Here is a 16,404-nt window from a genome sequence, read left to right as displayed (position 1 = left end):
TGTGAGGGGCTATCCAACCAATGTTTTCACTTCAACAGGCCTATTTCTGTTGCTTCCCCTTAAGACAGTTATGTTTCTTCCATTGAGATAATACAGTTTATTACCTCCCAGAAAGCCTCCCAACTCTCTTACCCCACCAGCATATAATAGTCTATCACAAAGGCATCTTACCCTCCAACTTTCCCTCTTTAAGGTGATGAATTGCTGACCTCACTACCTCTTCCTCTATACATGTCCTCAACCAGCATTTCTTAATCTTAGTCATCATTCCACCGCCCTAAATCTTTCCAACTTTCCCTCTTTAAGGTGATGAATTGCTGACCTCACTACCTCTTCCTCTATACATGTCCTCAACCAGCATTTCTTAATCTTAGTCATCATTCCACCACCTTAAATCTTTCCAACTTTCCCTCTTTAAGGTGATGAATTGCTGACCTCACTTCTTCTTCCTCTATACATGTCCTCAACCAGCATTTCTTAATCTTAGTCATCATTCCACCACCCTAAATCTTTCCCGAGTCTTCACATTCCCTCAGCTTTCAGTAACCCTTCTGATGCATACAACCTAGCAAATAATCTGATTTGTAACCTTTTTACCTCTCACATACGCATGATTTCCTACCCTCCTTATCTAGCAGACTTGTAACTTGCTTCCCCTTCTGCTTTTATATCAGCTTCAAAGAGAATAATATCCCTTAAACTATCCACCCTCACCATACTGCAATTCTCTTCCCTAGCTTGGCTTCTACCTTTTTTTTCCTTCCATGATAATTTTCTACTACAGCTTTACACGTCTGGTTTGCTATGACTACCTGCATTTGGCTTTTCTACATATCAGTAAAATGCATCCTAACCTGCACAGTTACAACTCATCATTTTACAATTCATCAACAGTGTTTCCTATTCACTTAATGCAACAGCATATTTCACAGAAGTGTTTGCACACTTGCTACATGTTTCAGTTTTCCCCATGGTTAGTGTATGTAAGTGAGAGGAGTGTTGGGACAAAGTCCTCCATGTAGAGGGTACAAAATATTTATATTGGTTATTTGTAAAGAACTAACTATTCAACCTGTTGATCAACTGGTTAGTTCCTTGGAGAGGTGGAAGTTGGGACTTTGTAGAGGAACTTCTTCAGTTTTAGGTCATTTCTCCAACACCTTCCTAAGCTGTCTTTTCTACTTCATAACCAGTGCTCCCCTCTTTGCTCTCTATATCCATTTCTTTCTGAGGATCTGCTCTTTGAATGTTGGATTTAAATGCAACCAACCTCACTTAACAACTAACATTCCTGTCACCCAACTTATCCCGACCTCCTCTTCCATCCCAGTAAACTACTTCTCCTGCTTCTTCTCCCTGTCCTCCCAAACCTTCCACTTCTGTGAACTGCCTTTCTCAACTCTCCCATCCTGCTCCTCGCAAATATATAGCATAACCTGGTATAGCTATATTTACCTACTCTACCCTTACCTCCCTCATGTCTTCTACTTCTTTGCTTCCCATCAGTATCCTATTTGACCTACTGATCAGAACTCCATCATACTCAGTGCAAACTCTTTCTCATCTCCTTCTCTCAGTTCCTTCCATACATCAACCCATCCTTCATCGGCCATTCCATCATGCCTTACAGATTCCCTATACTACCCATGATATTCAGTTCTTGCAAAATGCCTGTCTCTATTTGAGTCTAAATCAGCATTCAAGTCCCCCAAATCATATTCACTGTTTTCCTCTTATAGTAAAATAACTAGCCCTCACCCTCTGCCTCTGGGGCTCTCTAATCCATTTGCCCTTTTAAAGTCATTTTATATAACCTTACAACTTCTACCACCTTAAGTTTTGTTTCCTCCATAACTACTGTTTGCATCCCCTCTTCGATCTCATCGGTATCCCTTTCTTTTTTTAGGGTTGCTGCCACAACTATTCCAACATCACCTTCTTTTTCTTTAGCAAACACATAAGGCCTCTGAGTTTCCAGGGATACCGAACATTCTCCCTTCTGGCCCATAGACAGCTTAGGTGCCCCATTTCAGTTAACTGCTTACACCAGTGCTGAGCCCCAGCTTATCCTTTATTATATCCTCATCAATCTCAGTTAAGGAGCTAAATCTCCTAATAAGCCATCTTAAAATGTAAACGTATTGTCCCTGAACTTGCCTAATTACATGTCAGCGATCCTTATCTCTCACTGTGCATTAAGTCTCAGCTCCTACAACATATACAATATTGAATTACAGCACTGCAGATGAAACTCAAGCACCAGAGTTACTTATCATGGGAACTCTTCATGTTAATAAAGCATAATTAAACTGCCTCTTATGCCTTTGACATACTGCATCTGGTTTCTGCATAGGGATTTCTCCGTTATCATCTCTTCAGCATTCTGAAGCAGGGACAAAAAATAAAAAGAATATTAAACCTAAATATCAGCCTGTATAGGGTGCATATGTGTCATTTGTGTTTACAACACTGCACTACAATTCCTTACTAACTGCAGCTTTTACTTGTCCCAGTCTTGCTGCTATCACATACTGATAGCAGTTCCTTATTAGCTTCACTGCTTTCCCAACAATGTGCCCTCCTGCATTCCAGATGCTTCAGTTCTCTCTCTAGCTTCTTACACCCCTGCTGTGCATAATTAACTTGATCCTGTTGTATACTGTCTCCTGAATCTGTGCCCCCAATACATCTGTCAAGTTGTACCTTCGCCATTATGCCTTGTGTCAAAAAAACTATACACTATTGCACTGTATTTGTTATTACCACCCTACTTAGTGCCATGACATCATCAAAAGGCACATATTCCAATAAAGGTATTTAAAGAAGATATATATTTCAATAAAAGTGTTTAAAAAAGGCACATATTTACTCTCACACACATTCCAAGGGCAACATATTCACATAATTTATGTATGTAAGTTTTAAATAAAACTTCAGTTTAAAAATATTTTAATATTTGTGATGATACTAATGTCCACTGGAATTGTTCCATCATTTTGTCATTTAAAGGGGCAATGTAAATAAAGCCAAATAAACATAAAAATACCTTTGAATACTTGACACTCTTTCTTCCAATTATGTCTAGCTTTTTGCCCTCTGTATGAAGTCTAATTCAACATGAATGGTCATAGGTTCACCTATTTGCTTTCTTTTTTCTTCAGTCATGCACAAAGTTCCATACTTTTCACCAGTAGAGCAGGGGAAAAAAAGAACCTCCTCAATTCAAAATATGCAACAACCATTGCAGCATCACAGCCATCTCCCACCTTCCTGACTTATCTTAAAGATTCACTGATTTCATCTTAATCCCTTCCCTTTTCTCTTTCATCTGCCTCCTGTCCTCATTCTTCTCTTACACCTCACCCTCCATAAATGAGGCCATATAAGTGTCTGACTCAATCCATTCAAACGTACAGTGTGAATAGCAAATTCAGTCATAAAACATGAAATCATAACTAGTATACATTCCATTTTCGCCTTTACACTCTCCCTTACTTTCATTTCAGTAGCTCCACCTTACAAATAGTTAAGTTTTAAAACAGGTAACACTGAATGAAATACAAACAACCTACAAGACCAAGTTTTATGTCTTTTCTGCAATTCAAGCTGCAGTTTTACTTGCAAAACAACAGTTTTAAATTCCAGTTAATCGCTTAAAGACACAGTGACTCGAAGGACTTGCAAGTTAGTTAGCTGAACAACTATAACTTCTAACAAATCACTTAACAGACACACAGGATCAGGACATGTGAAGTGGGTCAGCTGTCTTCTTTGGGATCCAGAGCCGCTCATCCATTTTAAATGTTGACAATTCAGTAGTTGTGATTTTAAAAATCCATACTTTAACTTTATGACCATTTTTGGTGAAGTAACAGTGGTGAAGTAGTTGACATGTACCTTGAAAAGTTGCAAAAGCAATATCAAAGTAAAAGTACTTCTAGACCTGCATATACACATTCTCCAAAATAATATTTGCAATTCTGTGAGATTAATGGGAAAAATGTTGCTAATATTTGTCTCTTAATTTTCACTGATGTACTCTATTGTAATTTCTTGCAAATACATATGATTAATTGGTTTAGTTATGTATCTTTCTGTTATTTAGAAGATACTCATGTAGAAAAAAATGTTAATCACATAAAATAATACTACCCCCATTCAATACTGCTGTTACATAAAGATTCTTAGAAATTCGGCATACAAGTTTGATTGTCCCATACTTGGGAAAGTAAACTGAAACATTAAGGTAATGCTTTGAGACTAAAATGAACTGCTGTGGTGTTTTAATCTCCAACAATACTGTTCATCCATAATGCAAAAATGTTTAAAGTAATTTTATACGGAGAAGATTCAGGGTCAGAACCTGGGAGAGAAAGGCAACTGGAGATGACTATGGTGATCAAATCCTCAGCCAAGCTTCTCCGTACTGCTGATAGGCCTGAGTTTGGGAGTGGGAACTAGTAGGCCTCGGCTGGGAAAAGCTGGGTGCAGCCTTTCGATGTGAGACCTTAGGCTTTGGCCTGAGGGTGACTTCCTTGCTATGCTGGGATGCAAGTAGGCAGACAAATATAGATGACCTGAACCAAGGCAATCTCCTCATGACAAAAATCTACAAACATCCCTTTGTCAATTACAGAGTGGTTGTTTGAAGTTGGAACCTGCAAAGTCCTTCAGCTTGTGCGGAAGTAGAGGGACCCAGCAGCATATTTAACTCCAAAAAGGTCTCGACAGAGGCTTGTGCCACAACCTCAATTGTCAGACAGGACTGCAAAAGCGTTTCACATTTTTTTATGATAAGCCTAGGTGGACAGTTATTAACTTTCACGGACATTAGTCAAGAAACATATGAAAAGCTCACCAATGGGGTCCTTAGCTTTAGACATCAACTTCCTCTACAGTGGACTGACAGAGGCACTGACTAGCACTCTGCTTTGGGCTCCAATAGCTAGAATGAGCTGAGGTTATGGTGCCAGCTAATATCCCTTTATATCCAGATGTCTTGACACCGGTCAGGGTGCCTGCCAAATTCAGAAGGAGAAAATTCTCTGGTAGTCGTGCCGGGGCTGGTTTCTCCCTCTTTCTCCAGGTCCCCAGTAAGACTCCCCACTGGCACAGCTATAGAGTAGAGTCCTTAGCCAGGCTTCCAAGCTAAGTCCTCCAACACTCTCTCTGTCCAACCAGTGCTTCATGTCCCTGTTTAAGTAGCTGACATACACACTCTTGGAGATTTGTTTTTCACCCCCCACCCCACACACACACACACACACACACACACACACACACACACACACACACACACACACACACACACACACACCCCTGGGAAAGGCTGGCACAGGTTTACTAGTTATGCCCCCTTCTGCCCAGACTATAAAGTAGTTATCACTGCCACCAGAACCCCTTATCAGCTACTTTAAGGCTCTTAACAAAGGGTGTCCAGTTTTATTCTGTAAATATTACTATCAATACAAATGGCAGTGTGACCAAGAACAAGGCTATTAGGAGTGGCCCACAGTGTCACCAAATAAATATGCAAGTACTCTCAGAACTTTGGTATCTCTAGACAGATCAGCCACAATGAAAGGTTTAAATGTATTTAATAATACATAATAAAACAAGACAATACGAAATATACATTTACAGTGACATCAGAGTTCAAAAATCACAGGAAATATTTAAATATTTAATTTTATATAATATATATTTTTCATATTAATATTTAAATATAAAATATTTATTTTAGTTGAAACATGACTCTCCAACAACCAGCTCATCCTTAACCTTAAAAAAACAAAGCTATTAGTCTTCCTACCTAAAAAATTCAATATTAAACCCTCCTTCTCTATACAGTCCCTTAATAACACTTCCATTCAGGTAGAATCCAGCACTAAGCTCTTAGGCATAACCATTGATGATCAGCTTAAATTTTTTTTTTCAAAAATTCTTTATTATTTTCATTGATATAAGGTACCAAACATAGTATAATATGTAGAGGTAATATCACACAATCAAACAATGCTATTTACACTATATACAAGGATGCTTTCAATACTCAAGAGAGAAAAGGTTACAATTCAGTGAAAGTTATTGTGATTAAAAATATACATTATAAAAAGGAGGGAGAAGAAAAATAAGAAATGTTTTGTGGGCTATAGATATAGGTTAATATGGGGCTTTATATATGTAGTTAATTTTAATATATTGTAATGAGCTAGGCCAGAATAATATTAAACGTTTGTTCCCATAATTTCCTGTGCTTGATGTTTTTATTCCCCTTGTCAATTAAAATCTTTTGGGCTAAGAGAAGCTTAGTTGCCATTATCTAAAATTCTCCCAGGAAATGTTAGTTAGGTTAAGCCAATTGGTTGCTATACAGAGTTTTATTAGGAGAAAAAGATTAATCATAGTAATTGCATGAGTTTTAGAAATATTCTTTGGTATGATATGTAGGAGAGTAAATTCCCAGGTCAGAGTGGATGATTGATAGCCCATTTTTTGTAATTGAAATTTAAGGGAGTTCCAAAGTTTAAATACACATTTACAGCTCCAGAACAGATGAAGTATATTGGCTGATAGAGTTTTGCAGTGTGGACAAAGAGGGGATTTCTTAGAGTTAAAGTTATGTAAAATAACGAGTGAAATATGCATTGTTATAATTCATGTGCTGGGTAAATGTTAGTTTTTTAAGGGGTATCGACTTATTTGTTAAATTAATTGCTTGAATTAGTTGAGAGTTATCAATGGATGGATTATTTTTTTTCCAAAAGTCCGAAACAAGTATGTCTTTCTGGAATTTAATGTCTTTGATTAGTTTATATGATTTAGTGATATATTTTTTAGTTGAAAGGATGGTCTTCCATAGGGAATTACAAGTTAATAAATCGTTGTTGGTTATATTGCCGTTTTGTATATAGCTGGAACATAGTTCTTTAATTTGCCTTAGAATTACTAGGTAGGATTTAGGAAGGTTCAGTTGAATCCTCATTTCTTGTATAGAACCATTTAGAAGTGGGTATATATCTTGAACGGTTATATTAATTAATCTAGGGAAGGGGTTTAGATTTAGGGTCTGATTGTTTATTTTGAGGTTGGGATTTTTCTGTAAAGGTTGTAACATCATCATAGCTTGTGTCAGATTTAAGTATTTAAAGAGTTTTTGAGTTAGTAGGATAGAGTGTTTAATGGGTTCTATTATACTGTATGGTTTCATTAAGGTGGTATTTAGAAAGGGTAGAGCTTTGGGGTTTATATCCAAGCTTTTGATATGTTTTTGGTATATTATTATCCACGTGGGGGACCAATCCTTAGTTTTTGGGTTGTGTTCCACTATACGCAGAATTCTATTGGCATTCATGATTAGTTAATAGATCTCAAAGTTGGGAAGGTCTAAGCCACCTTTACTTTTTGGGATCGAAAGTTTAGTATATGAAATTCTGGTGTTTTTAGGATCCCATATAAATTTTGCAAGCAAAGTATGAATCTGCCTAAAAAATTTATTTGGTATGTTTAATTGGGTATTCCTGAATATATAAAGTAGTCTGGGTAATACATTCATTTTAATTACTGAGACTTTAGCCAGGAAAGGTAATTTTAGGTTTTTCCATCTGTTGAGGTCTAAAATGATATTCTGCCATTTTTGAGTTATATTGTTTGAGTAGAAATCTTTGTTGTTTGTTGAAAAAGTAATACCTAAATAGTTGATTACCTCCTTTGTTTTTATTTTTCCTATTAGGGGTAAAAGCGAGAATGGTTTGGGGGGTTTTAAAAGAAATATGCTAGTTTTTTTAAGATTTAATTTGTAATTTGATATTTTTGAGAAGTGTTCTATAGCAGATAATATTTTATCTACATCTGAGATTGGTGTAGTACAATAGATGTTTAAATCATCTGCAAAGGCTGAGAGGAAGATTTTGGTGTTATATATTATTGGGGGGTTATGGTAAAGGTTTTGTTTGATATTCAAGAAGAGTGGTTCCAGATATAAGTTAAAGAGAATAGGAGATAGAGGGCATCCTTGTCGAGTTCCATTTTTAATTAAAATTCTCTTAGACCAAGTTTTGTTAATGTATAAAGATGTGTATGGGTTATTGTATAGAATTTGTAGAATCTGGATGAATTTTTGCAGAATATTGAAGTAGGGCAGTGCTTGAAATAAAAATTCTATATTTACTCTATCAAAGGCTTTATGGGCATCGATAATTAGAGCGTATACATTTAAGTTAGAGTGTTTAGCATAGGAGATTAAAGTATTAAGAGCTAGTGTATTATCGCTCGTTTGTCTGAGAGTTGTAAAACCAGATTATTCAGGGGAAATAATTTTATCTATTAAGTTTTTCAGTCTGTTTGCCAGCAAGGATGTTAATATTTTAGTGTCAATGTTTAATAGTGAGATAGGTCTATAACTACCTGGGTTTCTTGGGTCAGCTTGTTCTTTGGGTATAAAAATAGTTTTAAATGCATTAAAGTGGGGGTCATTGATTTTATTGTTTATTATATAGTTCAGTATATGGGATAAAATTTGAGTTAAGATAGGGGAGAAGGTTTTATAAAATTCAGTTGTGAGACCATCAGGGCCTGGAGCTTTATGTGGTTTCATTTGTTGAATTGTTATGGTTATTTCATTGGTAGAGATGGGTTCAATTAACCTTTCCTGTTGTTTTAAATCTAATTTTGGGAAATCGAGACTTTGGAGGAAATGAGTTCTTTCTTCTTTTGTGGCTATTGATATTTGGTCTCCATAGGTCAATGAATATATTCGTTCGAAGATTTTGTTAATGTCTTCAATGTTTGTGTAATGTTTGTTTTCATAGAGTATTTCTGATATTTGAGAGGGAGAATTAGTTTGGGTTATAATTCTGGCCAGTGCTCGAGATGGTATTTGCAATTCATTAGAATAGTTAGCTAGGACTTTGGTTTTATAGAAGGATAGTTTGCTGTTATGTAATAGGTATAGGTCTTTTTGAAGCTTCAGGATTTCGGTTTCAGTTTGAGCTTTATAGTTTATTAATAGGTCATTCTCAAGTTTTTGGATTTTAGATTCTAGCTCCTGTTCTTCCTTAAGGTGAATTTTTTTATAATAGTTTGCTTTTTTAATAAGTATCCCCCTAATTTGCGCTTTGGTTGCCGCCCACTCAATATCCGGAGGTAATTGAGAGTTAAGGATGTTGACGATCAGGTTAAATTTGACTTGCATGTTAATAACTGTATCAAAAAGACTCTTTCAAATCTAGAGCTCCTTTACCGTAACAAGAAATTCCTTACCCTCTGAAGCCAAGATTACTGTCTCTCTCTTTCCTACCTTCTACCCAGTCTAATGTACATTTCTCAAATTTTCACACATCTTAATTCAGCACTCCTGACCAAACTCGAATCTGCCTACAAGGTAGCTAGATTTTCTGCCCAACAAACCTGCAAAACCCATCACTGTTTCTCTCTAAAACACCTAAACTGGCTTGAATTACCCCACCAGCTTATTCTCTCTCAGCTCCAGATCATCCATTCTATCCTATACCAGCCTTCTTACTACCCAGCACCATTTCCTCTCATCTCCCATTATTCTCTCACCAGACCTCCCTGAAGCCCTAACCAAGACCTACTACAAATCTACAAACCCAAGTTTAAATTTGGATGCAACATGTACAGCTATCATGCTGCTATTGCCTGGAATAGCCTTCCACTAGAAATCAGGACCCTTACATATCCTAAACAATTTAAGACAGCCACCAAAGAGCACTTTAAAAGTCACTGGTCCAGTCACTGCACTCTCCCTCCTTAAATTTCTCCTACTTCTCATACCTTAATCTACTTTCTGCCCTTAACTCACTCTTCTCACTAAATCTCTCTAATCTTCCTTGACTACTCTTTCCGTCTTCTAAAATATACTAAGCAAATCACATCAGAGAAACATTCTATTGTAATTGTCCTGCCTTCATGCAACTACATTATGATAAAACATGTTTTTTATAACCACTTACCCCAAAAACTATATTCATCTTAATGACAAATTTATTTTTATACATCTTAAAATAGTTTTGCTATACTCCTAATTATTGACACTGTATAACATTGCATTGCTGCTTAATGCCTTGTAATAATCCTGTAACATTGCTATTTAATGCTAATTTATAACGAAAATTGTATAATATGTTGGAGATTTTCTCCCCAGGCCTCTGCTGAAAAAGGGCTCTTCAGCTCAGTCGGACAATCCTGGTCAACAAATGTAAAATAAATAAAACAACATTGCAGGATAGTCTCAAATAAAGAAAAATATCTAAACTAAGTGTTGCTATATTCCTGACTATATCAAAGAGAATTATACTATTCTCTAGACTTACTTCATCAGAGCAAGGCAGATTTGGTGAATGGATCTTTTCTAGTTGTTGTTGTGAGGTCAAAGACATAATGCAGAATGCTGTGTCTCACTAAGAGACTTCTTAAATTAATATCTCAGCTTGCAGAATGACATCATTTCTTGTCATCTGACTCTATCCCAGGTAAATCCCCCACTGCTGGAATCTGGCAGTATTTAGCATCTACCTGTGAAAATACATAGACGTAGGTTTTTTTCCTCGGATCTGTGGCAAAGACTGGAAGTCATAAAACAATAAAACACTTCTAAAACAACAGAGAGTTCCCAAGTTTTAGACATTGTGTCTTCTTGCTGCCATAAAGTAATTTAATTTCAGCTATTTTTCTGAAATTAACTTATGTTCCAGTTTCCATTGTTAAAATATATACATTTAAACAGTTACAATTGTGTATGTACATTTCTGTTCTCTTCCAGTAGGGTACACTGTGGATACATTTCAAACAGCACTTTGCAAAATACCTCTTCAGCACACGTCTGCACAAACAATCTTATATGACATATATCTCTAATACATTTGTAACACAAACATCTTATCTGAATCATGTTGAGATTCAAAAATGACATCATTATTTACAAAATTCCAGATAGCTATTCTGGCAGTACCTCCTTTTATTACACTTCTACATAAATCAGGTTAGCATTTACAAATGACATAATTATTTACAAAATTCCAGCTAGCTGGGCTGGCAGTATCTCTTTTCGTCACGCTGTGCAGCAAAGGAAAAACACAAGACAACCGTCAATCCTAGAAAGTCTGCAAAGGAGCATATTCTTTTGCGGCAGGAAAACTCAGAAGAGCTTGGCATCCAAACCTGCCTTTTTAGTCAGCTCAGCTAGAGCTTACTGGCACTGGGGGTGTGTGCAAAGTGCCCTGAAGCTTTGGAAGTTGTCTGGCTATTATATACTTGGTGGGATACAACCCATATAGCTAAGGGTACTGCAGCAGTGATCATTCTTATGGCTATATATATGATTTTACTTCATAAATTTCACAGAAATAGTGCTACCACTCTGCTGGGTTATTTAACTTGTCAGAGGCTTAACATGATGAAAACAATTCCAAGCTTGAATGTGTGGTGACACTGTGGATACAAAAATATTCTGTCTTCATGATTTTCTTAAAAAGTATGATTTATTTACTGGTTTGGGCAGTTCATCTGGAGTTTAATGTATTCCTACAGATCCTGCAATATTACCTGTAGTGCATTCTCCAAGAGACTTTGCAGTACCCTTGTGGAGTAGAACTGCAAATTAAATTACACTGGAGTCTTATCTTGTGAGTCAGGAAGTTGAGACAAAAAAGAAAACATACATACCCAGTATGTCTCTAACAGACACACTGCAACCTGTAAATGTTTCATCTCCCAGGCCCTGCTTACACTTTATCAGTATTACAACACATCAGAGAGATTTGGGATGCATGGGGCTTAAAAAAAAAGGCCCTTGTGGTCATTAGCCTAGTAAACACCTATGAACCTATGAACAGAAAACAAACAATGTTTCATTGTGGAGTATGACACACTACTTCCTAACTTTATTAAGCAAAATGATTAATATTACACATGGACATGAATTTGAACAGTTGAATCAAGAAAGGTGAAAATGCAGTGTCCTCTACTCATAAGCCTTGAGTAATGTAAATTTTTGAATTATCTAAATAATTATTTTCTTGTGTCTAATGGCCAATTGCCTCATGCTTTCTTATTACATTGACCACACATCTTTACCCACTTTTACTACAGTTCAGCTCCAGTGCAAACCAACATCTGACAATGGTAAATGCTTTTTTATCTTTGTTTTCAGTCTCATACCACATAATATCATTTTGGATACTAGAGCCCCAGAAGGGGATATAGTGCTTAAGATGAACCATACCTTTAGTTTCTTCAACTAGTGATACCTTCTTTCACATATTTTTACAAGAGAGCTTTTTTATTAATGTTAATGTCTGCCTTGACTTACTTGAAAGCAATCAACAATGACTGATTGTCAGGCTCTGGATTGCATTGCATAAGTGGAAATTCCTTAAGATTCCAAGAGCAGGCTAAGTTATTTCTTACACTTATTTCACTGAACTGCACTTCTGAAATGCTTATAATTGTGCTATACAGTTGATCTACTATATTTTTGCAGTTATAAAGCTTTTTATTGTTTCACTGCATTTATGTACTGTTTTATACTGTTTTAACATTACGTAACTATAAACTGCTTTTTCATACTGAGAGTTGTATTTTCTGTTTGTGAGTGCTCTATCCAAACTTTTCTGTCCATTTTTGTCTGTTACAGTTAAAAGAATTCTCGAGTCTGCTCCTTGATCTGTTTAAAACTTTCATTTAGTGGCTACAGCTAGGAACTGTAATAGTGTGCATTGCTATAATTGCTTTTTTTATTTAAATTACTAAATTGTAAACTGCTTTTTCATACTGAGACTTGTATTTTCTCTTTGTGGGTGTTCTTTCTATGCTTTTAAAGTGAGGTTTCTGTGTTCTGCTCAGGTGGCATAATCTTGTTTGAGTTTCCTGTGTTTCTGGCAGCCATTTTCTGATGATTGTCTTCATTATTATTGAGAGTAACAAGGCCTCCTGACCTTCTGTAGTACGAGTGATTGGGTAATAGCAGGGGATGACTAGTAATCTGGTCTTCCAACTCCTCCATTCTTACTGCTATATAAACCTTGTGTCTTATAAGGTTCTGCTTGTATTGTCAGGCTCTGGATTGCATTGCATAAGTGGAAATTCCTTAAGATTCCAAGAGCAGGCTAAGGTATTTCTTACACTTATTTCACTGAACAACACTTTTAAAATGCTTATAATTGTGCTATACAGTTGATCTACTATATTTTTGCACTGTTATAAAGCTTTTTTTATTGTTTCACTGCATTTATGTACTGTTTTATACTGTTTTAACATTACTTAACTGTAAACTGCTTTTTCATACTTAGAGTTGTATTTTCTGTTTGTGAGTGCTCTATCCAAGCTTTTCTGTGCATTTTTGTCTGTTACAGTTAAAAGCATTCTCGAGTCTGCTCCTTGATCTGTTTAAAACTTTCATTTAGTGGCTACAGCTATGAACTGTAATTTTTCCCACCAACCCTTCCTAGTGCTGTGTGTTCTTATACTTGGTGGCTTTGCAGTTGCCTGCCCATACTGTATATTTGATCTGTGACACTCCTCCCAGTCTAGTGTCATTAGTTCACTCAATCTAATAGAGAACATTTGTGAAGGCCAACCCACTCAGATTCTTAACATTGAATTAACTTCTGTTCCAGCTTTCTCCATTTCCACTTTACTGGAAAAAAACATTCTAAGCTTGCTTCCCCCCTTTCCTGTGGCAGGTCAGATACGGATTTGCTGTGTCCAGGACTGTTTGTGAGCTCCTAAGCCCCCCTCCCCACTTAACTGGGGTTAAACTATTCCTGGCGCCATAAAGTCTGTTCTTCAAAATTTCCCTTGGAATTAGCCAGCTTTTTAGTTTTAGCACTCATCTGTTTCTTTGATCTCAGCACTTGTTCGGAACTCATTGTAAGCACTAAATAAGTTACAAATTACTACAGCACTCAACTTTCCTCACTTGTCTAGAGGAAAACAGCTTTTAGTACTTAATAAATAAGCACTTATTCAGGCATGTCTAAAGGTCATCTCCCGGTGTTTTCTCCTGTCTACCTGATGAATCTGGGCATCTTGGGACAATGCAGCAATTGCCTCATGTACACAGACAACCCTCTCCTCCTACTACCCAACACTATGACCTGTGAGAGATGCACTTATATAGCCAAACTGGAAGCAAAGCTCTCTTCACCAAAGACTGGCCTAGACAGTCAAGAGGAGAAGGTAAACACTTGCACCACACCACACTCATCACATAGTCCCTCAAAACCTACACCACCAAAACACACACAGAGAACCACAAAACACACACCTACATTCGCGGAGGTTCTCAGTACAAATCTGCCTAAACAACAGAGACCTCCAAAGCAGAAATGCAAGCAACCTCCACCCCCCAACACAACCAAAATGACACATAGCCCACATGCTCAGTGTGCCACTCAACTACAGCCCATAAGGCATAACCTATCCAGCACTCTAGTCATAGGTGACTCTATAGTCAGGCACACTGATGTTCCACTCACCAGGCTAAACAAGGAAAAAGTTACTGTCAGCTGCCTGTCAGGTGCCAGGATCTGCCACATAATGCACGCACTCAGGTCACTCCACAACAAATACAAATATGACTCTGTCATTGTCCATGTTGGCGTGAATGACTTGAGACATACCTCCCTGGACTACATGAAAAGAGACATGGATGAGCTCTCCAATCTTGTAGCCCAGGCCGGTATGACCCTATCCCTGAGTAGCATCATGCCATCTCCCAGAATGACACTACAGTACAAGGAAAAAATGATTGACTTTAACAATTGGCTAAGCTTCTGGTGTCATTCTAAGGGAATCCAGTATCTGTCTGCCTGGGATGACATGATTGACAGACCACGCTGCTTTGCCAGAGATGGCCTGCACCTGTCGCCCTTGGAATTCCGGATACTGGCAAACACTCTTGCCACCCCTATAGTGCCTTTTTTAGGCAAGGTTCAAATGACAAATTCACCACCGTAACAGGTACAAGCAAGCAGAATCTGAGGGTAATGCTACTCAATGCTAGAAGTCTAAACCTCAAAATGCACTCACTTGAGGCACTCCATAAAATGGAGAACATTGAGATCTGTGCAGTGACAGAGACCTGGTTCAAAGCTCCAGAGAGCACCCCTGCATTACCAGGCTATAATTCATACCACACCTTTCGGCCACCAAACTCAGACTGAAACACTAAAGGTGGAGGCTAGTCCATATTCATTAAGGATAGCCACACCTCCAAGCTAGTTGCTCAACATAATGCATCTGATATTATCCAAGTTCAACTAACTCTGGGCAAAACCGCAATCCAGATTGTAGCTTGCTACAGACCCCCCACCATGCCCCAGGATTCCCACTCCTCTTTTCTTGATACACTGGAAAATATTAAGATACAACCCAACACTCTAATAATGGGTGATTTCAACTACCCTACCATTAACTGGGAAAACTACTCATGTACCAACTCTTTTGCTCAATGTTTTCTGGAAATCATCAATTTCAATGCTTTGGATCAACTTATCCACACCCCCACCAGGGGCAGCAATATCCTAGACCTGGTCATCACCAACATGGGTGACTGGTGTTCCACACCAGAGGTCAGCTCCTCATTGGTCAGATCTGACCACAAGCTAATTACCCTAGACATCCACATCCCGCTCCCATCCCCCATTAGGAAAACAACCGTAAAAAATTTCTCCAAAGCCAACTTCACGCTTCTTAAGACAGAAGTGGCAAACTTCACGACACCCATGCAGATGGACAATAGAGGTACGACTGCTGAACCCTACACAAATGCACTTTATAAGCACTTACACGAGTGCATGGATCATGCTATCCCTAGCAGAACCAAGATGCTATCCTCCAAAAAAGGAAGCCAATCTGGTGGCCTTCTGCCATAAATAAACTCTACAACAGAAGAAAGAAGCTGTTGCAGAAAAGAGTAAAATCCCATGATTGGAGGAACTCCCTGGTCAGCCTCAGTAAGAAGCTGAGATTTTTTATTTTTATTTATTTTACATTTGTTGACCGGGATAGTCTGACTGGACACATGTCCATTTTCAGCGGAGGCCCGGGGAGAAAAGCTCCAATAGGACAAAGTAGATTGCAACAATATATGACAGATAACATACGGTTGTTGATTATACATTTAATACACAGATGGGAGAAGAAAAAAAAATTCACTAGTATGTACAATAACACTTGTAAAAAAGAAACAAGACCTTCATGTTGTTAGTTTCAGGTAGAGAGTAGATGGCTTAATGCCTAGGTGGAAAGTAACATTACTGAGGAAATGGATCCCTCATAAAATCCTCCAAAGCTAGTTATGAAAACAAAATTGCCACTGATTCCGAAAGACAATCACAAAGCATTCTATAGCTATGTCAAAAATCTCAATGGCAACACTCA

The sequence above is a fragment of the Protopterus annectens genome, chromosome 7.part0 (genome assembly GCF_019279795.1).
Source record: "Protopterus annectens isolate FY-2018-M chromosome 7.part0, PAN1.0, whole genome shotgun sequence".
NCBI lineage: Eukaryota > Metazoa > Chordata > Ceratodontiformes > Protopteridae > Protopterus > Protopterus annectens.
This window is presented reverse-complemented; position numbering follows the sequence as displayed.